This window comes from Heliangelus exortis, chromosome 6, assembly GCF_036169615.1.
Source record: "Heliangelus exortis chromosome 6, bHelExo1.hap1, whole genome shotgun sequence".
In the NCBI taxonomy this organism is placed as follows: domain Eukaryota; kingdom Metazoa; phylum Chordata; class Aves; order Apodiformes; family Trochilidae; genus Heliangelus; species Heliangelus exortis.
Window position 1 is genome coordinate 33696076 of NC_092427.1, and position 17005 is coordinate 33713080.

At 37.0% G+C, this 17005-nt stretch overlaps 1 protein-coding gene across 8 annotated transcripts in view; it reads left to right on the forward strand.

The window, feature by feature from the left end:
• Positions 1 to 17005, forward strand: part of GULP1 (GULP PTB domain containing engulfment adaptor 1) — a 146126-nt gene that overhangs the window by 43674 nt on the left and 85447 nt on the right. For all 8 annotated transcript variants that reach the window (XM_071747785.1, XM_071747786.1, XM_071747783.1 and 5 more), the window contains one exon: positions 3874 to 3994. The gene's annotated coding sequence lies outside the window, so the exon portion shown is untranslated. The remainder of the gene's footprint in view (positions 1 to 3873; positions 3995 to 17005) is intronic.

The window sequence follows — 17005 nt, forward strand, 5'->3', positions numbered from 1 at the left end:
TGAGGTTCTTACTTGTGCTTTCTTTCCTTCTTGTGTTATATGGTATGGGTAATACTGGCCTGTATATGGTACTGTACTGCCTGCAAATATTTTGACATGTGTTAGTGAAAATATTCTTTAGAATTTTTATATACAATGCACTTATAAATATTTTTGTTATTGTGATAATCAGGTGTAAATGAGGAGAGGGAGTGCTACTCAGTGTTAGAAATACTGTTTTACCAGCTGCTTAAAACTGAAGAGCTGATGCTGTACTCTGAAAAAAATTGTTGGCTTCTGTACAAGAGCAGATCACAGCAAAGGGACTTCCATGTTTTTCTCTGATAGCTTCAGTTTATCAAGAACCTCTCTGCATGATTTCTGAAGTGTCTGTGCCTTGAGTATAGGCAGTGAATTGCCCTAAGGTTCTGCTGCATATCCGAGACCTTCTATTGAGAGCTCTTCTATAAATGTAATTCTTGAAGTATTGGTAGCTGTGACTGTGAACAGTGTCATATGAATCAGTTTCTGAAGAACAGTTATCTGGAAGGCAGCTATGTCAGTGCCTTCAGGCACTGTACAATGAGGGGCAAGTAAGCAAAAAAGAGTAGAGCCATGGGGTCAGTGGTTCCCAGTTCCATTGCTCCTTTTGATCCCACTTTGAACAGTGCAATAATGAGTGTTGCCTTCCAGAGTGGGCTATGACCTTTTCTCTTCTTCTGCTTTTAGCATGGAAAGTAGAGTTAGAATAGTGCTACCATCTAGTTAAGTGAAAAAAGTACAGAGAAGCAAATCAAAGTGTTCAAACATTTTTTTATTTTTCGTTTTTTTATTAAGCAAGGTTTGACTCCCATGAGTGAACTGTTGATCTAGGTGTGAATAATGCTTAAATGTGTGTTGGAGACATGTTTTCTGGGTTGAATCCTGTGTCAGTAGAGAGAAAAATATGTTAGAATGGATGCTATCTTTAGACCCTGAGTTTGCAGAAGCAAGCTGAAGATTTAGAGGTTGTGCTGTCTTCAGGGAGATGGGAGATGCTTGGCTGTGCAAGCTCAAGCAGAGCCACAAAGTCATTACATGTGGAAAAGGTTAATGATTTTATCTTCTGTCTAGAATATCAAACTCTTAAGTAGTACAGATTTCAAGTAGAATTGAAAATAGAAACAAAAATACATTATTGCAAAAGCTGAAAGTACCAGTTCTCGACCTCTTTTCATAAAGAAAAAATTAAGAACTGTATCATCAACATGAAGGTGTAGCATTTGCTTGTTGAGTTCAGTACTGTCATCATCATGAAATGGCACAGCATACATTTCACATTAGATCAAGGGAAAAAAAACCTGTGTATGTTGTAACTCCAGAACATACTCTTTACACAAATGACCTTCAGCATTTATTATCTTGGTGTTCCTATAAAGGCACAATGGAAGCAAATGAAATAGGTGAGCATGATGTATTGCAGAATTACAGAAATTGACACACATTTTGTTTGGCAGAAAACCCAGGCAGTGGAATTATAATGTTGTGGTGCAGTATACAGCCTGTTAGAAAAAGGTTCTCATGCATTAGCACTCAGTTTTTCTTTTTCTGCTGCTATGCTGTATCAGTAGTCATACTTTCTGGGCCTTTTTTGGACTTAGCCTACCAAGTTTTACAGGAAAAGCATGAAATGCAGAATGGATTCTTACCAATTATAGAAGGAGAGGCAAAATACCAAACAAAATTAATTATCAGATATTTTTTTTTTTTCTTTTTTCTCAGGATTTATCAATTTTTTCCTAACTAGAGGTTTATAGGAAAAATGAGGAGGAAAGTCATGGTGTTTTTCTACTAACTTGCTGATAAAAAGCCAGTAGTGACAGTGTTGTAAATGCAAGCAGTACAAATCAAGCTGTCTGAAGGACAAACTCTATTGAGCATTAAAGGATTTAGTTAATGAACTTGCTGAACCACTAGTAACTATTTAGGAGTACATAGATAATCAGCTACCATCAACTAGCTAGATGACATTATTTGGAATTTAAGTGTTCAAGTAAGCTTTGTTTGGTAAGTCTGACTTTTGTCCCTAGTAGCATAAATAGAACAAGTAAGCCCTTGGTGCAAGGTGATGCCTCCAGTGCTATTCTGTTTCTTGAGTAGAAAAAATACCTTTACCTAAAATAAACTTCATTTAACAATCTAGGTCTGTATTGAGTAATATTGTCTCATGTGGGTAGTGTTTCAGTAGAGACAGTCAGAGCTTAAAGTTTAAAGGGAGCTTTACTCTTACTGAATTGAGATCATAGTGGCAACTTCATTTCACTGCCATAAATATCAACTTTATGTGTGATGGTATTGAGTCTTGGAGATGCCAAAATTACCAAAAGAAAACTCAGATAATCAGTCAGTATCAAGTTTGTCATCTGTTTTATTGCTATTTCTTCTTGTGTTTCTATGAAGATCTAAGGGTGTCGTAGTGGTAAAAATTACATGTCTGATAATGACTGATATACCTAGAAAATAATAATTTTAAACATACCAGAATGTTGTAGTCTTGAAAATATCAGCCCTTCATCTGAGAAGCCCTGACAAATGGATTCCTGCTACAGTGTTTTCTGAGCCAGTTACTGACATTTGACTTCAATGAAATAGGGAGACACACGCTGAAGAAAACAGAGCACAGGAAAACAAATAGAGAAGTTGAAAAGGCAAAAGAAAACACAAATTTATTTTTAATAAAAGGGAGAGAACCAGGCAGAAAGCTACTTTACCCTTGAGAAACAATTCAAAGTACATGAACCCAAATGAGGCTGCTTAGAGTCTTGGGAAGAGGCAAAGTTTACCATCCTTGTAAATATACTGAATCATTAAAAGACTGAAAACCTCTACTAGTTCAACATAATCAAGAACTTTATTGACTTTTTTCACTCTTTCGTGTCAATTTATAATTTAACCATGAAGAAAATACCCCTTCTTTGCTATATATTTCTCTTTACATTTCTCTAGACATGTAGGGAAAAGAAAAGAAATTGCGTGAGTTCCTGTTCCTCACAAAGATGAGTTTTTACACTGGGGTAGCAAAAAACAGAGAAATAAAAAGAATTTGCCAAAGATGTAGGTTAATTTATTAATTTTGTGGCTCAGGGAAATAATATTCCTTTGCTGGTTAGGTAAAATTTTAGACTTGATATCTCAATACCTTAAAGTTAATAGATCCAAGAGGCAATAATATCACTAAGCATCCCAGAGTAAATCATCAAAAATATCAAGATTTACATTGGTATGGCTTATCTAAACATTCAATAAAAAGGAGTATTTTAAAATCCTCTGTTCAATACAGAGGATGCTTGGCCAGCATCAAGGAGTAAAGGCCAGAGTGGTTACTTAGCATGGACCAAATCACCTGCTGCTCTCTGTGAAGACCAGAAATAGAGCAGGAGCAAACTCATTTGGCTCCTGGTTCTGCAGGAGTGGACTGAACTTCCTTATGTTGGACCATTTCTACAGGTGCAGTTCCTAGCATCTGTGGGAGTGTAGTATTCTCCTTAAAGGAAAAGGATTTTGGATTAATTCTGCATGCCTTACATGTCTCATGTTTAGTGGAAATCAATAAATGTTTAAGCTATGGTTCTCTGTATTAAGTGGTTATTTTGTCAGTGTAGGGCAGTTCTGAGTAAAGAGACTATAAGAAAATATTTGGAATTATAATTTCAATTTGAAGCTATGGTTCTATTGCTGCTAACTTTCTAGTCTGAGTTAGGCTTTTCCAGCAGAATTCTATTAAAAGAAGATTGTGTAAAATGTATTCCCATTAAGTTGTTTAGACTAAATTTCATAGAAAGGGAAAACAATTTCTATGTTTTGATAACATAGGAGTTCACAGCTAATAACTGTCATTGTTTCTTTTTATTCTAGCACATGAGAAACTGTCAAGTAGCACTGACAAACCTTCAAAAATATTGACAAACAAGTGATATGTTCCACATGAGAATTATTCTCTGCTCTACACCTTGGCAAGACATTTGAATGCAAAAGGGTAAGCTGCTTTAATTGCTGCTGTGAACTGCTTTGCAGAAAAGATTTATTTGGATTTTGTTTTGGTTGATAGAGGGTTTTTTAAAGACTGGGATGAATGACTCAAGTCAGACTTGTGGTTTCTTCCCTAAGTAATGGCATGACTATTACAAATAGGCTTTTCCTCTCTGTCTTTTTTGTTTGTTCTCTCTTATCCTTTTTTATGTCCCATCTCTACACCTGGTGATTCATTACTTAGACTGCAAACACAGCTGCAGGCCACTGAAGCTGCAGTCTCCTTGATTCTCTTCTCTTTAGTGCAGAGAGAAAGGGTTGTCTGGGTAGGGGAAATGCAGCAGCTGTGCAGTTTCCATTGATTTATTGAAAAAAAAGCAAAACGTTGGGGGATTAGTGCTATGGATAAGAGTTTATTTATGGATATCATTGTGACAGCCTTCCCAAAAACGTTAAATAAAGCTGAATAAGGGTGGATAGGGAATTAGGAGCCTCTGGAAAACTGAATATTTTATTTAGCTCTGTGAAAGGAAGGCTAAGCTGAAACTATGTAGCAAAATTTTATTGTGTTGACATGAGGATAAGCAACAGCATCTGTTTAGCAATCTAGTGGTTACCAGAAACTTTTTCTTGGCTTGCTTAATTCAATTGCAGCAGTGTGTTCACTGCAGCAAGCACGTTTTTTGATTATACATCAAGTTGAAATCCATTTGATTATAAATCCAAAAATCCATTGAAGTACCTCTGAAGAAGTGTAGAAGTGTAGAGCTGAAGTCAGATCTGTGGATGCTGCTGGTTTTCCCAAAGGTTATCTTTAATCTGGCACCAAGATGGCTGTTGCTGTGACATCACATCTTAGAAATACTGGCATCATCTTATTACTTCTCAAAACCAGATCAATAGTCTGCAGTTCTCTCTGACCTCCCTTTTGATGTCCTCAAGGTAGGTGGTATGCAAACACTGTTTCAAATAAAAAGCTCCTTGGATCTGGAATTATTGGTATCATTTTGTAAGATGACCAAGGATGACTTCAGTTTGCTTCTAGTTCAGGAGCTTTTGTGTGTGTCTGTGACTCTGTGCTGCTGCTTCCCAATTCTGGCTCAGCCACGTTCTGTGGTTCTCAATTAGCACAGAATCAGAGAATCCTAGAACTGGCTGGGTTGGAAGGGACCTCAGAGATCATCAAGTCCAACCCTTGATCCACTCCCGCTGCAGTTCCCAGCCCATGGCACTGAGTGCCACATCCAGGCTCTTTTGAAATATCTCCAGGGATGGAGAATCCACTACTTACTGGATGGTTTGGATGAAAGGCTCTCATTCTTGGCTCTCTTTCTGAAATAAAACAACAGGTATCCAAATTCTTAGCTTTTTCCTTACTCTTCTGCTGCTTAGCCAAGACTTTCTTGATGAAAGGTTTCTCTTGGGGCAGTTTGGAGCTGAGACAAAAAAAACAGGAGGAAGAGATATAATAATTTTAAAATAAAATTCAAAGTGTGCCAGTTGTAAAAGGATCTTGCTGCCTGAAAACAAGTGGAAGGCTGACAACAGCAACTGAAAATATCTCTCATGTATGTACTGGATTGTCCTTTTATCTCTGCACTTGAAAAAGACTACCTAATGGTCTCTTCTGCCACAGGGTGGGCTAAAGCCAGACCCATTGGCAAAAAATGTTGATAGGACTGATTGTGAGTCCAAAACACAGAATAATTTTTTTAGAGATTGACTCACTTGAAAGAGATTTATTTAAGATGCTTAGATGCAAATTCTTTTGCTGATTTGCAGCACACTTACATAATATTTGGAATACTGGACTTAAAAGACAAAGCTGTTTTTATGTGCAAAGGCCTATAGTTTAAGAACACAAAATCCTTGGACTGTTAAAGGTCTGTGTAGTTTTTGTGTCCATCACTTATTCTTAGGAAAAGGACCATGTAGCATTCCAAAGTTATAGCAGAAATGATATGGAAAATTCATAGACTTGCACACAGATAGGACCAGGATTAAGCACTGGCACTGTCAAAATCAAATGCTGACCAGTGATGGGATCTAAACATTCCAAACTGATTGATGAACATATTCTAATTTCACTGTAATGGAGTAAAAATAAACATTTCAACTTTCCTACATTATTTTGCAGAGGGTTAAATTTTATTTTTACTGCAGCAGTAAATGGTAGAAGGTTCTAGAATGCATGACCTGGATAACACTATTAATTAATTTTTCTGTTTCAGTGCCTCTGCTTTAGTTAATTTGAACTTGGTTTTCTGATTCTTGATTAGCTCAGTGGTAAGTTGTCATTACAGCATTCAACTCTCTAAGGGCATGATCTATAAGGCAGATTTTTCCAGTGGAGGGTCATGATTCAGCTAAATTACACATAATTTAAACAGCAGTTGGCCTAATACCCTGAAGTAGAATTAGAAATACTTGAAGTACAAGTGTGTAATGCCATAAATTAGTGTTTATGTTAAATACTCCTTGGAGACCTGCAGGAGGGGCCAGTGGGACACTTAATGCCCCTTGTGTTCTTTTTTTGTCAATAGACATGGTTAAAATCTCAAGGAAGATTAAGCAAGCACTTAATGCACAGTTGCCATTTAACATTTCGTTGAGAAAGCTTTGTTTCATAAAATTTGATATTTGTTTGCCCAGTGTCTTTGAATTTATATTTTAATGGCCTATTCAAATAAATGAGCATCATAAAAATGTCTTCATGGCATTAGAGCAAGCTAATGAACTCTGACTTTTGCATTTACTGATGTTTTGCATTTCTTGTAAGCTTAATGTTGAGCTGTGTATAGTTATGTAAAAATTTTTATTTATAAGATACAGGGAATTTACCTCCATGTCAGCATCTGAACAGTTTGTCAAGCTGAGGTGATTTCTCAGAATGCTGTATGGAAGCAGCAGATTGAGGATAAAGGAATTGGATTTGTGTCTTTCCTGACTATTTTTGGTGTAACCCCTCTGTGGACTGAAGTGTGACTCTTACTTCACCCAGGAAAAGATCATTATTTATTGAAAGATTTCCTATGTACATTCATGCTGTTGTTTCCAGTTCAGTCCTCCAGTAGAAACCACTGTAGAAGCTGGCAGAGAGAATCCTGCTGCTCTTCCACTATTAGTGTTTATTGTAAGCCCTTGCTTTTTGTTGGCATGTGGTAGGAGAAAACTTGAACACAGTTGTTCTGGTTTGTTATTTTTTCCCTTCTGGCCAATTCCCTGGCAGAGATGGTCGTGCAGGAATTCTTGTTGGTACAGAAGGATTCCCAGCACACGTGGGAATAATGGTCTGGGGACAGGAGGCAGAGAGGAGCACAATTGCTCCAAGAGTGTTTTAAATCAAATGTAAAACTCTTTGTGGGATTAATGATTGAGTAACCTCAGAGCTAAAGGTGTTTGAATGGCTATGCAGCTGCCAAATAATTTTCAGCCAGCTCTAGGCAGTGAGTAGGTACAGAATCAGAATATACTGTCTAGATTGTTCTTTAAGGAGCTGCACTTCAATATGATTAAGTCAAAACTGTACAAAACATCATCTCCTAGGCTGATAACTAACTTAACAGGTCATGGTTTGGATCTGTATAATTTAATATAGAATACTAACTGTGTATAGGTAATTAACATATACATAAAAGATGTTCTCTCGTAAAATAAAACCATATTTATATAATGTATATATATGTGAATAATACATACATACATGGGAGGGTGGAATTTTTATGAACATAATCTGAATTTTGGAAATTCTTCCTATACATCTTTAAGTCTACAAGAAAACCAGTGGAATTTAGTCTGAAGTGCAACACGTTTGCTTGGTTGGAATGTTAGGTTTTTGTTGCGTGTGTTGATTTCCTAGATTCACAAGTTGATTTGGTTTTATGGGGACACACCAAGCTTTGGGGTACCAGTAAAAATGCATCTGCTTGGTATTGTTGGCCCTGAACTGCTTAAGTAAAGCTCTGTTTCTCTCCTTCACTATTTCTTCCAAGTTGCTACCATACCTCCTGTCTGTCTGCCACTGAATCTCTGCTTCCCCTTCCAAACAGCTCAACTGGTTTAACCCCTGCTTTTGCTTGGTTCCCTTTATTCCCCATGGTACTGTCAAGGAGCCAACCAAGTCTTCAGCCAAAGGATTAAAAACTTAAAAGTACTCCCAGATCTGTTTCAAGGTATTACCTTGAGCTTCTGGTGTAAGAATCATCTACATTACAATTATCTTGCCATGTGGGAAAGAGTCACCCCTTTTTAGAGAGCCATTAAACTTGAAAGTTTGCAGGTGGTGAAGATTCTGCCACATTTCTAATTAAATTCTTCTTTATAGGCAATTATCCTTTTTTAAACCTGCTTCTAGCTGGCATTGTTTTTATTTTTAGTGCAGCATTACATTTTAGCATCTCTGAAAGTCAAGCAGTTATATCATTTTTATCTCAAACTTTTTTTAGTATTATTAAAATAAATGGGTCCACTGCAGTGCCTTTTGGCATAATGTGTAAGGTCAAACTTTAATTACTCTTACAGTTTAAAGTATCTGTGGGACAGGTACTTCTACCTGCTTCATCCCTGTAAATTTAATGAACCATAAGAACTGAGAACTCGCCTGTAGAAGAAAGGGGTTCATCAGTACCAAGATCTGCTCTGTCATTCAGAAGTCTCAGCACCCAGGGAACCTACTTGATGGAGCTGATGAAGTTCTTGGGTGCTCTGCTGCATCAGTGCTCCACTCTATAATTTGCTGTAATGTACCCAAGTAGCCCGATGTGGTATAAGGACTGAAATGGTGTCCCACTCAGCCCAAATACATGTAATCTGTGTTTAACAAAGCAAACTAACAAAAACTTTATGTATTTTTTGCTTATGTTTGTGATTCTTCCAAGTCACCCCCAAAACCACAAATACTTTTTGAGCTGTGTTAGGGGAAAATCCCCATGTCTCTATTTTACCTGTTCCCTAAATGCTTTCCTGGGTTAATCATGTTCTGCTATTGAAATTCTTTCTCAAAACTACTTATTTCCTTTCTTTACTTCAAAAATAAGACATCTGGGCTTAAGAGAAACACTTAATAGCTAACACATTCTCCATTTACAGAGGTATACTTTTCACTCTGAATAAAAAGATGAATTAAAGTGTCAGAGGTCATCTCAAATGGTTTTGTGAGACAGGTCTATAGTATGTTTTATTCTTTGCAGTAGAGCTGTGGACAGAAAAGTTACACAGTCACCCTTTTTAAAACCCTCAATCCTGTTTTTCAATGCAGGTCTGATTTTTCCATGCTTTTAAGTCATGGTAAAGCATTAAATTAAAAAAACAGTCAATCCATCTCTGGTAAGTACCAAAATGGCTTAGCTCAGCAGATATTTATATTTTAGGTAATTTCATTTTTTTTTTTCTCATCTGACACCTCTTACATGACATGTGGAATTGAAAAAGATTTATTTATTAGAAATTGCTTCATTTTCCAGATCTCTTTCCCTAAATTTAACATTCCTAACAAGTATGAAACGATTTGTATTTTTTATGTCCTCTCAAAGTTAAAAGATCAGCTGCAATATTTGACTTCTCTTGAGAGAGGGAAAGAATTACATTTCACCACTAAGTGTTTATGGCTTTAGCATGAAAACATAATATTCTTTGAAGAAACAAGGAACTATATTGTAATTCATTGTGTGTTTATTTTCTCATCATTTATGTATGTGGTTTCATATTTATAAATCATTGCTTGTAATTCAATTCCAGTACTGAAAAATTGATAGATTTCTTTACCATGTTAATCAAGCAGTACGAGGCTGTTTGATTCTGAACTTTTACAGATAGAAGTACTGTAACTAAATTTAAAAAAAGGTTAATAAAAACATAAAAATAAAAGCAATAAAGTGCATCCCCCCAAGTGGATTGCTTCCTTTTTGTAATAAGTTGCTTTTCATCCTCACCTTTAACTTTGTTAAACCACAGTAGTGGGAAGACTGGAGCTGCCCCAAAGTGTACGTGAGGTCCTAGGTGTATTAGATATCCTGTTTCCACAGTTCTCTAAACTTATTTCCTGATTTTAGCAACTTCTTTGGTGAGTGTGACACTTGGTATTGAAATGGAAGCACAAACACAACTTACAAATGTCTGGCAAACATTGTGAGCAAAGATGTGTTGCTTCACCTAAATATTGTGTAGGCTGTAAATGACAGCCTCCTTCATAATATTTTGAGGGGGTTTATGTAAGTCTGTACTTTGATAGCTCAAAATCTTGATACATGGTTTAGCTGTTAATACCAATTTATCTGATTGGCTCACTAGACATGTTCACTATTTAAAACACCTCCTTTTTCCCCATTTTTAAATGAGTACGGAATTTGGCATGGAGATGAAAAGTCCAAATAGAGGAGATTTCTGAATTAATGTTATTTAATCTTGATGGATACAAAATAAAATCTACTTTAACAGACCAAACACTCGGATTTTGGTCTGTTAAAAAAAGCAAAAACAAAACCCCACAATCAAATAAAATCAGACCTGGATAGCCAAAGCGGGTCATGTTTCAGTGGTGCAAAATAACAGAAAACAGAGACCTGCCCTGTTTTTAACACTGGAATTTTTTTTCAATAATTACTTTAGTCCTTCTTTTAAGCTTGCGGCACCCATAACATAAGCATTTTTAAAGAAACCTCAAAAAATCAGAAACGTGAACATAGGAGATTTCAAATTTATTTTGTAAGTTCTGCTACTCTGGGGTTCATGGTCGTGTGGTGCTAAGTTGGGATTCTCTCTCAGGTCTTCTCCATGCTGCCTTCAGCCCTTCCTCTTCAAGCTTGTTTTCTATTTCTGATGATGATGAATTTAACACTTTTTGCAGACTTATTACGTCAAAATTAACTCTAGGAAATGTCCATCATTATGTGTTTACTCTGCCATACTGAGACATTAATTTGTAAGAGTCTTAAAAAACTGTAGACACTTGACTGTCCCTCTGCCTTTGGTAGTAGTTGTGTCAGCAGCTTAGGGCTGAGGTGAGACAGCCCTAGGGGGTGGGTGCTGTATTCTCATCATGTATGAAGAGTACTCTGATATATTTGAAAAAATGACACTACTCAGTGCTTTGCAGTTTTCCATCACTGCATATTTTGTGAATTGCCATTCTCCCAATATTTCTACAGATTCCTGAGAAGCAGTGTTCATCTAAAATTACCACTCTGAAGACTCGTAGCATATTCCTCCCCTCTGCCAAATTGTTCAGAAGAAAAACTGAATATTATTTTATTATTATTATGCCCTAATTATTTTACTTTGTGGGCACTCTCTTACAACACAGAACATGTTTCCAGGTGTTTGGTTTCCTGTGCTTTATTTTGTGCATTTTTTATATATGCTTTTGAACGTGTCTTTTCAGTATGTTTCATCCTTTACTGTTAAATGCTGGGAGAAATGCATTCTCTTGAGTTTCTCCTCAGTTTCTGTCCCTGCTTTCCTAGCTGTAAAATGCAACTCTGACATATGAAGTTGGCAAACCTTTATTATGTAATTAAAGAAGGTGTAAAAAAAAAACAGGATAATGGGAGCAATATGGATATTTAAGAACAAACAGTTAAGCCAGGTCGTTTTCTGGGTAACTCGAATGCCATTGGGTGTAGAGAAATGATTTACTGCAGATTAGTGAATTTCTGTTAATCAGCTAAACTGTGCTAATATGCACAGATAGGGTTTCATGACAAGTACAAGATAAACCCACAGTATTTTAAGCTTGAGTGAAAGTGGTGATGTTGTTACACATTTAAAAGCCAAGTTGATGTTTCTCCATTTCTTTGTTCTGGAGAGTTGTAGATCTCTTTGCTCCTAAAAACAGCCTCTGAGAGATAAAATGATAAAACTGACTCTGGACTTGGAACTATCACAGCATTGTATTGCAGCTTGGACTGCACTAAAATCTGTCATAGAGTTTAGTGGTGGGTATCACAGAGCCTTTGAGCTATCCTTTTGGCCTTTACAGTGATATTTTGTGGTGCTTGATAGGTATCTTTTCAACTGCAGAAATGCAGCTCATTAACTCTTGCTGAAGAGGAAGATGCACAGATCTTGGATGGCTGGAAGTCATCAAGATTGTTCCTAAAATGAACTTTTTCATCAGGGAGAGGAAATGTTTGCCAGCAACTTTCTATTATCCCTAAGGAAGTTCTATACAATCTGGTTATTGAGTATGAGACTGGAAAAAGTACCAATTTGAAATTGGTACAATACAGACTGTACAAGAGATATGAAATGGTGATTCTTTGTGTGGGTAAAAAAAAGTAAAAGTTAAAAAAAATTACTGGGGGGTGAAAAGTGCTGTAACCTGTCAGTTTCTAGAATTTTGATCCATCTACTGTAATTAAATAGTCACAAAACAGGCAAATCAGCAGATGTAAACAATCCCAAGTTTGGTTTCATGTGAATGAAACTATTCAGTGCTGGAGACCATGGACACAGTGCCAGAATGCAGATGTAAAAAAAATAAAATTATTTCTATTTAATGTGAGCTGTTGGATAGAGCTGAAGGTGAAACATGGATGACAATTCAGGGCAAAAATGTATATCACATTCAAAGCAGCCTAGGAAGGGTGTAGAGGAAAGTTTTGCTGCTTTTTGTGTGTGCCAAAAACAGGGGGGAAAACCCCTGAAAATAACATCCTTTTGACATCATCAATGTCATTATCAATATAACAGTGAACATTGTATTTATACCAAATATTTAGGCCAATCCTGCAAGACTTTAAGACTGCTAGTATTTTAAATAATATTACAGTAGCAATAATAAATTTTAAATAATAAGCAGTGGCAAAGTATCTGAAGGCAAGATATCCCCTTAGTGTCATGGAAGAGCAATAAAACCACAATGAACTTGAAGTTTCATGATACTTGAATGCAAATAGCACCACGTAACTGAAGAAAACTGGATGGGGAATGCATGATTAATTCTAAATCAGATAACTGAACAGAATTCAAGGTATGGTGCTGAATCACTCCATTTATACTATTTGGAGAAAATTCTGTTTTGTTTTTTTTTTTTTTAATAGTGCTATTTTTTTTAAGCATAGTGAGGAGGGTGAATTTACTGTAGAGCTTCACTGGAATCCATGGGCAATGCCTCAAATATTTAGTAATTCAGTGATTCCCAGTATTACTATAGGAACACTTATCCTACTTATGACAGGGGGGGAAGGTTGGGGTATGATCTACCCCCTTTCATTGATCCTACCTGTGTTATTGCTTAGAACATGAAGAGTGGGATCATAAAATTGATGGAAGTTGGCACACTCTCCTGTTTGTGGTTCCAGAGTAGAAGAGGAGAAGAAAAGTGAGGAAGAACTTCAAGAAAATATTTTCAGTTTAGAGAAATTTTTTTAACAGGAATGTGAAATTTGGAAGCCTTGGGTCAGTTGTCTGTTTTCAGTGATACCAGGAGGCCAAGTGTTGTGTCTCTGTCTTAATTTATGCATCTACAAGATGCCATAATAATCCCATGGTGGTACTTATCAACTTTACCTAATGTCATGGGGTTTTTTTACATCCTTTGTTGAAAGATTTCAGAAATGTTAAATAGCTCTACGGGAGAGGAAGCACCTTCCCCAGTATTAACAAGCAACTGCCTTCCTTTGTTACACCAATTTTAGCTCCAACATTACTGTGGCATGAAAATAAAATTAAAAAAAATAATAATCATCTGTCTTATTAGTTCTGACTTAATTTTTCCTCTTGCAACGGGAGTATAGGGGTTGCTTATAAAACTCTCCAGTGAATTTGAAGGAAATTCAGGGGTTGGTTCATTTGTTTTAGTGAACGTTGCTTTCAAATCACCTTTTTCCTTTTGGCTGATTAGGTGCTGCTGTTTGGTTGTGTGTTTGTCCAGTAAATGAAAAGACTGCAAAATAAATTCTCTCTTACACTTGATTGATTCCAGCAACATTTGAAAATTTAATCCCTGTCAGCTGGTGAAGAACCTTGTCTGAGTGTTGAAGCCATTCAGTTTCAGGGGCAGCATAGTGAGGTATCACTGCTTGGATAGAATTTTTTTACTGGCAGCTTCAGCAATATTCAGCTCCTCTAAAAGGAGCTTTGAAGTGAGAAAACTATTTAAATTTGGCTTCTATTGTAATTATGCCCTCATCTTGTTGCATCTGATTTTGTTGGAGTTTAAAAACAGTGGTATTAACCATTTTGGGCCTTTCTTTAAGAATTCTGAGTCAGGTTATAATGAAGGATAACTTACTGAAGGTTAAATACACAAGGCTGAATGCTATTTTTTTTTTTTTAAATAAGAGAGTTGTGACCAGCAAGGTATATTTTTAAAAATCCAGTTAGCAAAGAGGCACAATCTTGGATGAAAGAGAAAGATGACATTAATTTTGCATGATCATTTGTGCAGTGGAATTCCAAAAAGATTTGAACATGGGTAGTTCAAGGAACAAATTAGAACCTTCATGCTCACAGTCATAAACAAAGTGAAGAAAAATTTGGCAAAGATATCAGCAGTTGTCTACAAATACCCTGTGGTACTTCATGTCTCCAGTACTCCCAGTTTATAGCAATACTTCCTCTTCTGTTCCTTTCCAGTTTATGTATGTAAGGAATTTCACAGGTAATTTTCTCTTCTAGCTGAAATAATGCTTTCGATTTTCAAGGTAACTGGTAATTAGCAATTTTTATTTCCATCAGTCTCCCCCCCTCCCAGCTGTTCTGTAACACCTATTTAATTTTTTAAAGGTAGAACCCAAGATGCTCCTAAGAATTCAGCAGCAGCTCTTTTTGTTTGCATGCTATCAGTGAGCCAGTTGAGAGTGTACATCTCTGCATGTGCATATGTATTTGAGCACTTTCCAAAGAGTGACCTTTGGAAGATAAAGTCTTCTTGCATAAGTTTTCCATTAAAACAGAATGAATTTTAGAAAAGCACAGAAAACTGTAGCTAAAGTTACGGTTTCAGCAGGAACTTGATAGCATTGGGCCATAATGAGTACAGAAATTTTCATACATTGCTGCCTTTTTCAATTACTACCTTTCTGCTCAGGTTTTTTTCACAGAAATCTAAAGCTGCAATAGAAGCAAGACTTTTTAAAACAGTGATTTCAGAAAGCTTGTTCTTTTTCAATATTCCCTGCTATTTCTTTTGAAATGACCTTATGTGAAATGCATAAATATCCATAGAGGTGCTCAGCTCTCCTTCTTGTATGATTGATTCTTTAATGGTATAGCAACATTGAAGTTCTTTGCAAAAGCAGCATCTAAGAAGTGTTCATGAAGTTGTGTTTGTATATTCCCTCAGCTCAGGAAGGAGATTGAGGTGCTGGAGCAGGTCCAGAGAAGAGCAAGGAGGCTGGGAAGGGATCCAGCACAAGTCCTGTGAGGAAGGGCTGAGGGAGCTGGGGGTGTTGAGGCTGGAGAAGAGGAGGCTCAGGGGAGACCTCATCACTCTCTCCAACTCCCTGAAAGGAGGTTGGAGCCAGGGGGGAGTTGGGCTCTTTTCCCAGGCAACTCTCAGCAAGACAAGAGGGCACAAGAGGTCTCAAGTTGTGCCAGGGGAGGTTTAGGTTGGACATTAGAAAGAATTTCTTTCTGGAGAGGGTGATCAGACGTTGGAATGGGCTGCCCAGGGAAGTAGTGGATTCTCCATCCCTGGAGATATTTCAAAAGAGCCTGGATGTGGCACTCAGTGACATGGGCTGGGAACTGCAGCGGGAGTGGATCAAGGGTTGGACTTGATGATCTCTGAGGTCCCTTCCAACCCAGCCAATTCTATGATTCTATAAATCCAAAACATCAAGTAATTTAATTTTCAGTAATGACTACTTTCATTGTTTGTCTGTGATTGTCCTGAAAGTCACCTAAGTACTCTGAAGAGCTGGGGTGATTAATAAAATTGGCAATGTCAATGTATGATGTTGGGGGAAGGAGGAGAGAGAATAGCTTGCAGCTTGGTGTAACAACTATAGGATGCAGTTCTGTGTTGGGGGTTCCGATTTTTGTTTCACCAGCTGACTCCTAGGTTTGCCTTTTAAAAGCAGCATTTTCTTGAGTGCATGTGTGCTAATAGAGTCATTTTATGGTCTGTGCTTTCACTGCAGTTTCTTCTCTCAAAATAGAGTGATAGGTCTCTGAGTGAAGATTCTTTATGGCTGCATGTTACAAGGGTCTCAAGAAAGATTATATGCATACTGGTGGAGTTTTGCTTTTCAGGAGGCAGCTATTAGCCCCTCCTGCCTCTGCTTTCCAAGGCAAACAGCACTTGGTGCTCACTGGCAGGGTTAAAGATGTGTGAATATTGTTCAAGTGCAATTAACTTGCAGTCTTCATCTTTATATGTATTTGAAAAATCTGGTTTAAATAAGATGATATTGATATGCTGTGAATCTGCATACTGACTTCTTGAAACCTTGGTAGCAAAGCTTAACTTTCCCAAAGGACTGAGGTGCAGTGAAGCTGTGATGGTTTTGTTTCAGTGTTTATTCATTTAGTCACCATACCCAGAGCTATGGACCAGAGTTGGTAGCTCAGATCTGTATAGAAAGAAAGAGAGAATAAATTTCAGGCATAGATATTTAAGCCATCCAATAGGAAACTTTCTGGGAAGAGTCCCTTCTAGTTTTTAACACTTGTCTTCTGAAGTTGGGGGATTTCTGTTGGTTTTTGGTTTTGTTTTGGTTTTTTTCCTGTTCTGTTGCATAGGTTTTGGGTTTTGTTTTCTTTGTTTCGTGTTCAATTTTATTTATTTTGAAAACATAACAGGTGTAGGTACCATACCCTCTACTTATACAGTCACTGGTTCAGTTATGGGATCAGTCTCTGAATCTGCTGTTGGCAGTTGTCTGATGTTTGTATTTTTATTTTTTGTGTACTTTGGAGGATTTGCTTTTATTTTTTTCTTCTGGTTCTGGGAGTTCAGCACAGGCTGGTGCCTACTTGAGGAATGAATTGTTATGTGTAGTGGTTTAGGAATCATCATCAAAGTATCATTTGCTTGGATAGGGCAGGAGAAGACATCCCCAAATAGTGAAGGGTT